General features: G+C 33.8%; 1 protein-coding gene across 2 annotated transcripts in view; it reads left to right on the top strand.

Annotated features, from left to right (window-relative positions):
- The window catches only part of TMEM232 (transmembrane protein 232), a 202,933-nt gene that overhangs the window by 4,743 nt on the left and 183,076 nt on the right, over window positions 1-15,114 (top strand). The gene's annotated exons all lie outside the window — the stretch shown is intronic.

The raw sequence follows: 15,114 nt of genomic DNA, 5'->3' as shown, positions 1-15,114 counted from the left end.
AAGATTGATAGAGATTATGCAATCCATAGAACAGAGAGAAAACAAAATGAAGAAAAATTAATAGAACCATTAGAGAAATATGGGATGCCTTTAAGCACAATTTTCATGTGAATATTAGAAGGAAAGGAGAAGGAGGAGTAGAAAAAAATATTCAAATAGATAATGGTTAAATACTTGATAAATTTGCTGAAAGATATTAATCTTCATACCTATAAAGCTCAGTGAACTCCAGTTAGGATAAATGTAAAGAGATCCACATTCAGACATATCTTAGTAAAAATACTGAAAGCTAACTACAAAGAGAACATGTGGAAAGTGCCAAGAGAAAATGACTCATTACATACAAGGGAACAGCAAAAAGATTAACATTCTCGCTCTCCAGAATTGCTTCTCAGTATCATTCTGCAACTTGATATTTTTGCATCAAAATGCATTTTGCTTTGAAAAAAACTTCATAATAATCCTATTATGGATACAGTTCTTAATCACTTGGCTGAAAGTCTTAGAGGTAGATTTTTAGAATTTAGAATTTTTCTGATTTTTAGAAAGGTAGCACAGAGCATCCCTAATGGAGTCTATCTAGGGCAGCACTCTACAATCAAATACATCAACATATTTGCAATAAAATATATGTATATTTATAGTAAATTAGACAAATAATTTTAATATTTTAGTTTATTTATATAGAAATGAACTGATAAATGAAATGATAGGATAATTATAGACCATAACAATTCTAATACATCTTAGCTCTAAGAAAAACATTACACGTGGAGAAAAGCAGTTAAACACATAGAGGTTCAATCTAAGCTAAAGGCTTGTACATGTAAACACAAGGACTTTTTAATCATACCTCAGGTTACTTGAGGACATTGGGCAAGAGAACATGTCAGTTTTGCCATCCTTGTGATCATGTGGGGTTTAAGCATCTTATAATGGGATAGGAACAGAATTAACAAGTAATGAGTCAGCATTTTGATAGCTGTCCTTTTTTTCTTTTTTTCAGCCCAAGATTTCCAGCTCTACATAGTTGTCCTTTTAAATGACTTTTTCAGTATCATGTCTAATCAATATAGGTCCAAGTATTAGCAAGTGGGTAAATGGCATTGTTAAGACTGAACTCATTTAAATCTTCTTGGATTTTTGGATCTCTGTTAACTTCAGCTAGCCCACAGTTAAGGAAAAGTTTATTCTTTTATTTATAGAACATAAAATTTCATCACTGCATTTCTTTGTCATTGATGTTACATTGTGTGTGTGTATGTGAGGTGGGGGAACAAATACTGAAAACACTACTTTTTATAAGAAGTCAAGGAGAGGATATAGAGAACAGTTGTCTAAGAAGAATTAATTTTACAGTTTTCATCTAGTCTAGATTGCCTGTAATGACTTTATAACACTGGTACAAGGAGATCATTCAACTAGTTTGGAAACACTTCTCTGGTTATCTGTAATTCTTTGTTTGCTTAGAGATGCATAGACAAATTGTGTATATCCTTTATACACTGTGGTCATTTTTCTAATTATTTTCAAGTTTATTCTGTATTATAACACCCTAAGAATAGCCAACCAGTGCTTGGTGTCCTTAAAACCTGTATATTTCCTTTCCTCAAAACAGCGCCAGTATAGAACTGTTGTTTCATTAGGTTTAAGACTAAGGTTTTCATCAGATGTTACCTTAGAAATTCATTAATGTAATTGTCATCAGAAATTTGTTCACAAGAATATTCAGGTATTTACACCATGAAGCCTCTTATTAATACATTTCTATAGCCAATGTTTGGAATATGCACACATTCAGTGTTCACTTCTTCATGGTTAATTATATCTTGTTTAGTGAGCCACAAAGCAGTCATTTCCCCTATTCAGACAGTTTAGTATTATTTCATATGTTAATTGGTCATTTGTGTTTATTCTTCATAGTTTTGCTTGTTGTTTTTAGTCCTTTCAATTAAAAAAATTGCCTTTCTTCAGCTTAGGGAAAATTTTTTTATTATTTCTTTGATTATTGTTTCCTCTCTAGTGATTACTTTGTTCCTTCAGGAATGACATAAAGACTGTGATTTAGGCTTGGTTAAATTACAAGAATAAGAACAACTAAAGGCCTTGGTTTTGAACTGAAAAAATTGTATTGTTAATTACTTCAAATTTTAGGTATTTTGTTCATTAGATAAAGGTACATTCTTTAAACACAGGGCCAAAATAGAGAACTCTGTTAAGAGACAGATAGGTATAAAATATATCTTCTTCATATTTAAATTTAAGTTTGATTATGTTCCAGTTCTTATCACTCGTTTACAGAATGTGATATTAATCAAATTTTTTTCTCGGGCAGTTTTTTCCCTCAAATCACTTCACTTCTATTGTAGAATTTAACATCTTCAAATGTGACAATGCTGATTTATAGTCTAGTCTTCCTTCTCTAAATTATAATTTTATGGGTGAAGGTACCATATTTTAATTATCTTTGTATCTTTCAAATACAGGAATCTCAAAATCATTAGCACTTTTATTTTTGTGAAAACTGAACAAAATTGAATTTCCTAAATGACAACCACTTAAAATGAATAATGTGGCCACTGTTTGGTAGTGCTAAATATAAAATGGTCAAAAATAATCTTTTAGTTTATATGTGTTTATGGTTTTCTTTATTTCATATTATATATTAAATGTTGCAAATAAATAAAAAGTACTGGCGTGTAGCATAAACCCAATATAAGAATTCATGGACAATAACATCTACTTTTGCAATTCCTTCACAAGCCATTTATCACATTAGTAGTTGGTGTCAAAGCTAAATGGCTTCCTATGGTGAGTAAAAGAGATGTAAAATATTTAACTATGTGCGTCAGAACAGGGCTTTATCCTTTTAGTATCAGCTTACTGTGATTTTCCTGAATAAATGAGTAAATAAGTGATTGATAGGAGATTAGAGAAAACAGTTTCTGTTTAAACTTTAATGGTGCTTTTTAGTTCATTTTCCTCATTGTCCAAGTCTTCCTGAATCATTTGTAGACACTGTAAACACTTCAGTTTTTAGTATTTTGAATATTGCTGTTTCATATTAATTATGGATTATATTTATACTGATTATTTCTGGAAAAATTATCAGTTATTTTGTTTAGTACTAGAAAGTTAAAATACATGTAGCAGTTATGAATCATAGTTGATGGACTTATGTGTACAAGAACTACTATTTCTCTACTTTCTTTAAATTGATTGAATATACTCCAAGCCTCTGTTTTGCTTGGCTGGTTGGATAGTCACCCTCAGTTTTTATTAGGCCTTCCCCTACCCCAGGCTTGTACAAGGGTCCTGGGTGCTTATGTATCAACAAAGCATTAAAGTCTCAGGATACAAAATCAATACACACAAATAAGAGGTATTCATATATGCCAATAACAGTCAAACCGAGAACCAAATCAAAGACTCAATTCCCTTCACAATAGCAACAAAGAAAATAAAGTACATAGGAATATATTTAACCAAGGAGGTAAAAGACCTCTCTATAGGGAGAACTATGAAACACTGAGGAAGGAAATAGCAGAGGTTGTAAACAGGTGGAAAACCATACCATGCTCGTGGATCGGCAGAATCAACATAGTTAAAAATGTCTATACTACTTTAAGTGATCTACAGATTCAATGCAATCCCTATTAAAATACCATCATCATTTTTCACAGATATAGAAAAAATAATTTTATGCTCCGTATGGAACCAGAGAAGACCCCGTATAACAAAAGCAATCCTAGGTGCTAAAAACAAAATGGGAGGTATCAATTTACCAGACTTCAAACTATAATACAAGGCTATAGTAATTAAAACAGTAGAAGACTGAAACAGGATCCACACCTCTCACTTCTCACAAAAATCAACCATGCTGGGTAACAGACTTAAACCTAAGGTGTGAAACTATTAGAATTCTAGAGGAAAATGTTGGAAATACTCTTCTAGACATTGGCCTAGGCAAAGAATTTATGAAGACCCCAAAGGCAATCATAGCAACATCAAAAATAAATAAATGGGACCTGATCAAATTTAAAAGCTTCTGCAGAACCAAAGAAACTGTTATTAGAGCAAACAGACAACCTATGAATGGGAGAAAATTTTCGCAAGCTGCACGTCCAATAAAGGGCTGATAACTAGAATCTATTTAGAACTCAGAAAAATCAGCAAGAAAGAAATCAAACAACCCTATCAAAAAGTAGGCAAAGGACATGAATAGAAACTTTTCAAAAGAAGACAGAAAAATGGCCAACAAACATGAAAAAATGCTCAACATCTCTAATCATCAAGGAAATGCAAATCAAAACCACAATGAGATATCACTTATTTCTAGTGAGAATGGCCTTTATCAAAAAGTCCCCAAACAATAAATGTTGGCATGGATGCGGAGAGATAGGAACACTCTTACACTGCTGGTGGGACTGCAAACTAGTGCAATCTCTGTGGAAAGCAATATGGAGATACCTTAAAGAGATACAAGTAGATCTACCATTTGATCCAGCAATCCCATTACTGGGCATCTACCCAAAAGAACAAAAGACACTCTATAAAAAAGACACCTGCACTCGAATGTTTATAGCAGCACAATTCACAATTGCAAAGATATGGAAACAACTGAAGTGCCCATCAATACATGAGTGGATTAATAAAATGTGGTATATGTATACCATGGAGTACTATTCAGCTTTAAGAAACAATAGTGATATAGCATCTCTTATATTTTCCTGGATAGAGCTGGAACCCATTCTACTAAGTGAAGTATCCCAAGAATGGAAAAGTAAGCACCACATGTACTCACCAACAAATTGATATTAACTGATCAACGCCTAAGTGGACATATAGGAATAACATTTATTGGGCATCAGGCAGATGGGAGGGGACAGGAGGCGATGGGTATATACATACATAATGAGTGTGATGCGCATTGTCTGGGGATGGACACACTTCAAGCTCTGACTCCGGGGTGGGGGTGGGGTGGGGGCAACACATGTAACCTAAACATTTGTACCTCCATAGTATGCTGAAATTTAAAAAAAGCATTGGAGAGACACCTTGAGACATTGGGTCAATTGTCATATCTATATGGTCCCCTCTGGCTTGACATGTCTCTTCTGGGCCACAGTTAGGCCAGGAAAGGATTTTTGTGCCTCTGCTAAGCCGGGAGAGGATTTTTATGTCTCTTAAGGCACAGTGCCCAGTTATGTCTCCTGAGGTATTATCACCTCCTGGGGTGCTACTACAATAGAAGAAATGGCTCTGAATGACCTCTGTTACCTTGCAGTCTCAAGGGACACCTCTCTTTCCACAATCCCAAGTTTTCTTGAGCTTAGCTTTTTGTTTTTATCTTTATTTTTTTCAGAATATTACTGGGGTACAAACATTTTGGTTACATGAATTGATTTTGTACAGTTTGAGTCAAAATTAGGTGTCCATCACCGAGATAGTGTTCATTGTACCTGTTAGGAGTGAATTTACCTATACCTTCTTTCCCTCTTCCACCTGCTTGAATTCCGTTGAATTTTACTACCATATGTGCACGAGTGTTGATCAGTTAGCTCCAATTTAATTCCTATACACCAACAACAGTCAAGCTGTTTTTGTCTTTTTAAGATAGTGACTTAAGGCAGTTTCAGCTTTCTGCCTTGGAGAAATCCAGTCAAGATGGAATAAAAACTTCATCTATCTATCTACCTCTTTATCTGTCTTTGTATCTATCTGGTTATCTATATAAAAAATGAAATTCTACCTTTGCCTTCTGCCATATATAGGACTCATTTTTTGGATAAATTAAGGACTTAAATGTGAAAGGCAAAAGTATTAGACAATATGCACAAAGGAGGTATCAAATATATGTGTGTGATACTAGAATAGAATATTTAGATGACATCAGAATAGAAAAATGCAAATCATGAAGGGAGAGGAGTTATTAAACAAAATATACAAAGCCTTCATACTTAAAAGGCATCAATGACATCCCATTACCCATACTTATCTTTTACAAACATTTTTAGTTTTTTAACTGTTTCCAAAAGGGACACTGTTTTACATTGCCTCACTTTTCCCCTTATACCACTCTGTAAAATAGTTGCCAAATGGTGTTTTTAAATGTAAGGGTGGACTCCCAAAATGGATGAGATAATCCAATTTGTAACATATTTTGCACAAAAGGTTTGAAATTAAGATTTATAACTGATACATACGGTGTAACTTTATAATAAAAAATAAAATATGTTTTTTTCAAACATAATGGCTATAAATTTAAACCATATACTCGAACTTTATGCTGCAGCAATCTGTATAGTTCTTACCCTGAGTTTAGATCTTATTTTATTGGAAATAGCTTAATTAAAAGGCCTGAAAAAACTAGGTGGGGACTGGAGGAAGAGTGAAATGATCAGGAGATTTATGTTTGGGAAAGTTACTCTGGCAGTCTAAAAGATAGGACTAGAGAAAGAGAGGTAAGAAAGAGACCAGAAGATAAGAAGTTATTGTATTAATCTAGGACAAAGACAATGGGATCCTGACCTAGGAGAATGGCAGAAGGGTTGAAAAGGAGACTTGATTAACAGAGCTCCTTCGAAGATGGGTATCAACAGCACATAGTGACCAACATTGCCTCCCCAGTGGTTTGATGCTACAGGAGCCTGTGAGCAACCTGAAGTAAGATGAGGCCTAACAATGACCATGAAAGGAAGATTTAGACAGAGCCTTGGTCTCTTGTCACTGTGAAGCTGCCAAATAGATGCTAAATTTTCTAGTTTTGAGTTTTTTCCTTTTCTTTTTTATTTTTTTTACATCAGAGAGAAATAAACTTCTATCTTGTTTGAGCCATTGTTATTTTTATATTTAAAAATGTTACTAAAACTAATTCCAATGTAAAATATTCTCTTACAGTCTTATTTTTATTGAGATAAAATTTGCATAGTGAAATGCACAAAAGTTCATTGTACTGTTTAGTAAGGGTTCTGGTTATCTATTGCTAACAACAAACCACCCTAAAACTTGGTGGTTTAAAAGTTTGTTATCGACTCTCATGGTTTGGGAGTTGACTGCTTGGCTGGGAATTCTCATTTGGGATCTTTCCTGTGGTTTTAGTTAGATGTCAGCTGAGGCTCTAGTCATCTGAAGCTCAAGTGGGCTGGACATCCAGAATGGCTCACTCACTCGGCTAGTGGTTTGTGCTTGCTATCACCTAGAATCTGGGCTGGGCACCTGGCTAGAGCTGTCAAACTGAGCCCTTATATGATGGCTCTTCATGTGACATTGGCTTTCCACAGCAGGTGGCTGGGTGCTGAGTGCATGTCCCAAGAGACCCAGCAGTAAATTGCAAGTCTTTTTTAATGGTCTGGCCTCTTAAGTCCTAGAGTGTCACCTCTGTCACAGTCTGCTAGTCAAGCGAGTTAAGCACTGATTCATTGGGAGTGGAATTAGACACTGTCTCTTGTGTAGGGGAGTGACAAGGTCACGTTGTAGAACAACAACATATAATATGGGAGATTTTGCTGTGGTCATCTTTGAAATATGCAGTCTGTTACAATGAGTTTTGATACATACATGTACCCATGTTACTACCCCAACATTTTCATGTCACCTTTTGTTCAATCCCTACTCCAACTCCACCTCCCATCCTCCCATAGACCATCACCATGCAATAGTTATGCCTGTTCTTGAACTTCATATATGTGGAAACATACAGTACGCACACTTTGGGGTTTGATTTATTTCACTTAATGTAATATTTTGGAGATTCGTGTATGTTGTTACACATAGCGCTAGTTTGTTCTTTGTTATTACTGAGAAGAATCCTATTACATAAACATACCACAAATTGTTTATCCCTTCTCCTACTGATGGATGATTGGGTTGTTTCCTATTTGGGACTATTATGAAAAGCACTGCTATAAGCATTCTTGTACAAGTCTTTTTTGTGACAGTGTTTTCTTTTTTTTTTGTAATAAAATTTCTGGGTCATGGCATAGGTATACAATTAACTTTCAAAGGCACAAATAGATTTCCTAAGTGGTTATAGCTTATTTTCACTCCATCAGCAACATATTAGAGTTTCATTGTTCCATATCCCACAAAACTTGGTATTGTCAGTTTTCTTTTTTTTTTTTTTAAATTAGCCATTCTAGTTAGTGTGAAATGGAATTTAATTATGGTTTTAATTTGAATTTTCCTAAAGACTAATGATTTTGAGGATATCAGTTTTGTTGATCTCTCAGATTTTTTTCTGTATGTCATTGATGCCTACTCTTAAAAATTCTTTTTACTTTTGCTTTTTTGGGGTATATTTTGCTGTTATTTTCTGATTCCTTATGTTAGCTAATTAATTTTTGGCTTTTTTGGTGTTAGATAAATGTTTATCTAACATTTCCTCTGAAGTGTCATTTCGTCATACCTTATAAGTTTTTACATGTAGTGTTTTTATTATCATTTAGTTCTAAGTATTTTTGAAATTCCACTGTTATTTCTTTTAATTTTTTTTCTAGTGATTTAGAATTGGATTTTTTATTTTGCTATATATGGAGAGTTAATTTATATTTTTGTTATAATTTTCTAACTTAATCATACTTTGATGACAAAAAATATAATCTACTCATGAAGATTACCTGCTCTTTGCAATTTGTTAAGACATGGTTTCTAGGCTAGAATGTGATCAAGCTTTAGAAATTGTACTTGAGTGCTTAGGAAAAATGTATATCCTCTAATAATTGACTAAAGAATTCTCTGTCCATTTGGTTGAGCATATTAATTATATTGTTCAAATCTAAACTGTTGCTGATTGTTTATGCTTATTTATTTATTTTTTGGTTGCCTATATGACTTATTAGTTGTTAAGAAATCATAACTCAAACTACTTTTTACTAATTTATTCTCTCAGAGCCACACTGGCTAACTACCTCTTTCTCTAACTATTTATATGCAGTTCCAAACAGCTTAGCCCCCCTGCCAGGGGCTTAGCTCAATTTTTTTTTTAACCTGTATTATCTTGGATTTCACATTTTCTTCTTTAGTCCAGTTGATTTTAGAGACAGAGTCAGAAGCCTGTGTTAATTAGCCATTTTTACTAACACTAAACCCATATCACTAATTTTTGTATATTAATTGCTTACCCAGAAGCTTTTTTAAAATTGGCTGTAATCTATTTTTTTGCATAAAGATTCTTCTGAGATTTTTGTATAGATGTTTTGCAAATAAACAAGCTGTCTCTTCTTTTCACATATTTATACTTTTTTTCTTATATTTTTGTGGATTAAAACTGTCTACAACATTTTGAATAATACTAATAATATGAATTTCTTTGTATTGTTCCTAGCATTTAAGCTGAGGCTTCTAAGGTTTTGTCATTAATTATCATGTTTGTTTTAGTTTTTCCTAGATACTTTTAATTAAAATAGGGAAAATTCCTATCCTTAGCTTGCAAAGTTTTTGTTTGTTTCTAGAATCGCGAATTGAAACTGAATTAAATTGAATTATTCTTGAGCAAATATCAAGTATTTCCTACTCTTTTTGCTTTAAATACATCAATACATGAATGTTATGGTCTATAGTAAGAGATTTTATAATATTAAATCATTCTTGCTCTTCTGAGACTAACCTTTTTCGGTTACAGTAAATTCTTATGTATTGATATTGTTGGGTTTGGTTTTCTTATATTTGTTTAGAAATTTTTGCAGATATGCTAGTAGATGATATTTCCCTATAAGTTTTCTTTCCCATACTGACCCAGATACTGTAACTTTGGATGGCCAGAAAATTTATCTCTTTGTAAAGTTTCTGATAAGATTGTTGAAACTCTAAAAAGGCATAAAAATAGTAAAATTACTAAATGACTTAAAAAGGTATTCTGGGGAGTAAGAATGAGCATAATTAAAAAAAGATAATGATAAAAATAATTTAAATAATTAACAATTTAAAAGACATTTTAGTGTAAATGTGGCTGCTTATTCTTTTAGTTATTATAATATTAGATATTATATTTTTAGTTGCTTTAACATTTAATAGAATCATATATATATATTATATGCTCCAAGGCCACCATGAATATTTAATTAAATCTGAAAAATTGATTAAATCTATCAATAATTTAAATATTTTATTATAAAAGACTTCAAGCATGCACAAAAGTCAGACAATTAGTAAATAAATTCTCATTTACTTCTAACCCAGATTTAACAATTATCAACTAAATACATGCATTGTGATATATTAATTATGTAATATGTTCATGTTTAAGGTATTTATTGCTTAATGAATTTATATAATTAATTAAAAGGATATTATACAACAAACCAATAGTAAGTAATCAGTATTCCTCTCCACTTGAATAGTAGGACCCATCAACAGACAATACCATTATAATCCTTATTTATAGATGAGAAAACTTAGATACCTGGAAGTTAAGTAATCTGGGTAATGACACAGACATAGTTTGTCCTGGAGTTAGGATATAAAATAAGCTGTTGACTCCTGTATGGCACCCTTCCCCACTCTATCATGCAGAAGTCTCAGAGAGAGAAAAGGCCAAGTAGGAGTGTCATAATGAATGAAAAAGAAGACAATTCTTTTCAGAAGGGTTGACTGGCAGGTCAGATACTGGGGAGGGATTGGGTGAGATCAGTACTGAAAAACTCTTAGTTTACATGGAGATCATTGTCAGCCTTGGAAAGATTATTTCAGGGTTGGGGTGATAGAAACTAGATTCCAGATATTATATTTTCTACACTGGAATAAATTTGAGAGTAAATATAATTTAATGTAAAAATTATATGTGTTATAAGTAAAACCTAAGCCAGCTGTCTTTTTGGCCACTTCAAATACATATGCAAGGTAAATTTTTGGAATCTATTTACATTATTGGAAACCATCCCTGGAAGGTGGCAGAGAAAATGTGGTGGTGACTGCAGACCATCCTCCCCTGTGGAAGGATTTATATGCCAAGAATGTTAGAGCCAGCTAAAAGCTGGGTCTTAGAAATAGTTAGCATCAAAAATAATCAAGTTTCTTACCTTTCATTTCACTATTTGAGAGAAGACTATGTTTATTTAAAAAGGAGAACAAAATGATCTTTAAGATTGATTTTATTCACCTAAGATTTTATTTCCATTTCTATCCACAAGTTTAGTAAGTGTCCTGTGTTTTTGGAATTATAGAGAAAAAAGAATATTTAAATCCTAAAGACAATTTTAATTTCTTTAAAGCTCATTTTTGCTTTCACATCATCTTTTGCTGATTCAGGAAAAATTATGGCTGTTTCTTGGCAGTATTGGAAAAGTAAAATAATCCAATTTAAAAAATTCATTTTAGTCTCTTTACATTTAATTGTGATTTCCCAGCAGAATAAAAAAATGTGTCTTATATTTGATAGCAGAGGAAATAAAAAAATTTGGCCTGATTTTAATTTTCTATTTCTGTTGTAAGGTGTTCTGGGGGGTTACTAAAAGACCATGAGATATGCCACTGTCTTCCTCTTTCTGTACGATTCACAAGTCAATGTGCTGTATGCATTTAACTGTCCTGAGGAGGAATAAAATGGTATGAATTATTCGTGCAGTAGGTTTCAATACATGGTTCAAGAATTTTTTTTTTATCAAATACTATATTAGAGGCTGAATATTTCACCTCTACTGTTGATAAGTGTTTGTGACTCTAGTTCTATTATTAAGTACAACTCCACTTGAACTTGTAACTGTAACCTTTTTCTTGCTGACCCTTTTTTTTTTTTTTTTTGAGACAGAGTCTTGCTTTGTTGTCCAGGCTAGAGTGAGTGCCGTGGCGTCAGCCTAGCTCACAGCAACCTCAAACTCCTGGGCTCGAGCGATCCTTCTGCCTCAGCCTCCCGAGTAGCTGGGGCTACAGGCATGCGCCACCATGCCCGGCTAATTTTTTATATATATATATCAGTTGGCCAATTAATTTCTTTCTATTTATAGTAGAGACGGGGTCTCGCTCTTGCTCAGGCTGGTTTTGAACTCCTGACCTTGAGCAATCCGCCCGCCTCGGCCTCCCAAGAGCTAGGATTACAGGCGTGAGCCACCGCGCCCGGCCTTTGCTGACCCTTTTAGCAGGTTCTGAATGAACCTTTCGTATCTTCCATTATTCTTCTAAATCTCTCAGAGAACTTAGGTCCAAAAATGAAGAACACAAAGCCTGCTTTTTTGGATAAAGATAGATATCTAATCTATCTCTCTAATTTATCATCTTTTAAATGACTATCATTTATGTGCACCCTACAATATAAGAAGTATTTTATCTGATTTAATACTTGTGAAACTCTGTGTAGTAGATATTATCATTCTTATTTCCATGGATGAGGAAACTGAAACTTGAGTAAGCAGGAAGTTGGAGAAGGGCTGCAGAAACCAAATGGGCAGCCTTCCTGCCCACCTTCCTGCTGCTCTGCTCCTCCCAGAAAGAAATGCCATGGAAGATAGAGATGTGGCTGTTTATATTCCTGCCTGTTCCTCAGTTAGTCCTTGCAGGCATCATTGGGGTCCTACCTCTTGGTCAAATTTACAGTCTTTTAGGGGTATTGTTGCTGCCTGAGAAATTATCATATAAAAGTGGTTTTCAACAAATGATGCTATGAAGAACTACCCTCACTTGCTTTTACTGCACATGGCCTTCCTCCCCAACCCCTTTTTTGAAGCTCTCAGACAGTCTAGGATGGTACTGCCAGAATCCTGGTGGTAAAACATCATGTATAGTTTGAAGCAATTCCCACTTTTCCTTTGCCCTTCCCTCTTCCCTCTCTCCTTACTCTTTTTCTTCTTCCTTTCTCTTTGCAGATTCTTCCCTATCCCTACCTCTGTTTTTTCCTCTCTCCTTTAAGGAAAATCAGATTAGGTGGATTAATTTTAAAAGCTCTTCATATGATTCCATTACCTTTCTCCCTTCATCCCTAATTCCAATGACCTTCTGAGCCCCCTTCTCCAAATATGAGAAATATGTTATTGGCAGTGTAATTATTTTAACAGAGTTTCTAATTCTAATTATATTATTTCACATATTTTTTTTTTTGCAAAAAGAGGACATATCTAGGCTCTCATAGTATGAGAACTTTTTATTTTTATTTTATTTTATTTTATTTTATTTATTTATTTATTTTTGAAACAGAGTCTCGTTTTATTGCCCAGGCTAGAGTGAGTGCCATGGCGTGGCGTCAGCCTAACTCACAGCAACCTCAAACTCCTGGGCTCAAGCAATCCTACTGCCTCAGCCTCCCGAGTAGCTGGGACTACAGGCATGCGCCACCATGGCCGGCTCATTTTTTAATTTATATATATGTTTTAGTTGGCCAATTAATTTCTTTCTATTTATAGTAGAGACAGGGTCTCGCTCTTGCTCAGGCTGGTTTTGAACTCCTGACCTCGAGCAATCCACCCGCCTTGGCCTTCCAGAGTGCTAGGAATATGAGAACTTTTTAAATTTTAAGGTAGCTCCTTTTTAGAGAAGAGTTTTCTGCTCTAAAATATTGTTTTTCTAAATAATGGATTTTTTTTTGTTTTGCTGTAGTAAGGAATTATACTTGACAAAGCTAAAGAGCAAAATAGAAAAGATGAAGAAAAAATTATCGTAATTCCTACTTCTTTGCAAGCCCTACATTTTCCAGGTTTATATCAAAACTCTGGTTTTGCTCCAAAATTACATTATACTACTCAGACTGCATGTTAAACTCACTTGGGAGCTTAAAACAAAACAAGACAAACAAATATTCTTGGACAACTCCACAGGCTAAATTTAATAGGTCTAGAGTTAGGGTATAGGGAATCAGGTAAGGTATAGTATAGATTATTTTTTTAAAGTGTTTTTCCAACTCTCTATGGAGATGTACCAATTTTAAAATTTCCAAATTGTCATGGAAAAATTACAATGGAAGTTAATTACTATGAAAATGAAAAATAAAAAACAAAGACATCCAAAATACAAACCCAAATTATTAGATTCAACGACATAAGATTGCAAATATAACACAGGGAAAAAGAAAACCGTTACAAAAACTGTGCATATAGTTGAGTGAAAGTACGTATAACTGTCTCCGGCCATACTACCCTGAACACGCCCGATCTTGTCTGATCTCTGAAGCTAAGTAGGGTCGGGCCTGGTTAGTACTTGGATGGGAAAGTACGTATAACTAATTGATATGGAGATAAAAATTATGCTCCTAAGTTTTATTCCTTAATCATAAGAAAGCAAAGTTATTAGTACAATAGCAATTTCACATATTAAAAATCTCTATGTGGGAGAAAACCTAAATGACTTTGAGTATGGTGATGATTTTTATATATGACACCAAAGGCATGATCTATGAAAGAAATAGTTGATAACCTGGACTTTATTAAAAATATAAACATCTGCTCTGTGAAAGACAATGTCAAAGAAATGAAAAGGCAAGCACAGACTGAGAGAAAGCATTTGCAAAAGACTCATCTGATAAAGGATGTTATGCAAAATATATAAAGAACTTTTAAATTTCACTAAGAAAACAACCTAATTAAAAAGTAAGCCAGAGATCTCAACAGCACTCACCAAAGATGGCATATAGATGGCAAACAACATCTGAAAAGGTACTACACGTCACATGTCATCATGGAAATGCAAATTAAAACAATAAGGAGACTCCACACCTATTAGAATGGCCAAAAAACGGAACACTGACAAGCATCAAATGCTGGCAAGGATGTGAAGCAACAGGCACTTCTTATTCATTGCTGGTGGGAATAAAAAATGGTACAGCTACTTTGGGAGATATTTTGGCAGTTTCTTAAAAAACTGAACATATTCTTACAATACAATCTGGCAAGCACACTCCTTGTTATAATATTTGCCCAAAAGAGTTGAAAACTTAAGTCCATGGAAAACCTGCACAAAAATGCTTATAGCAGCTTCATTTATAATGTCTAAGACTCAAACAACCAAGATGTCCTTCAGTAGATAAATAAACTGTGGCACATCCATATAATGGAATATTATTTGGCACTGAAAAGAAATGTGCTATCAAATCATGAAAAGACAAGGAGAAACCCTAAGTGCGTATTACTAAATGAAATAAGCCAATCTGAAAAGGCTACATACTGTATAATTCCAACTACATGACATTCTAGA

The sequence above is a fragment of the Microcebus murinus genome, chromosome 11 (assembly GCF_040939455.1).
Source record: "Microcebus murinus isolate Inina chromosome 11, M.murinus_Inina_mat1.0, whole genome shotgun sequence".
Lineage (NCBI taxonomy): Eukaryota > Metazoa > Chordata > Mammalia > Primates > Cheirogaleidae > Microcebus > Microcebus murinus.
The sequence above is the reverse complement of the archived record's forward strand: the minus strand, read 5'-3'. Positions and strand labels throughout refer to the sequence as shown.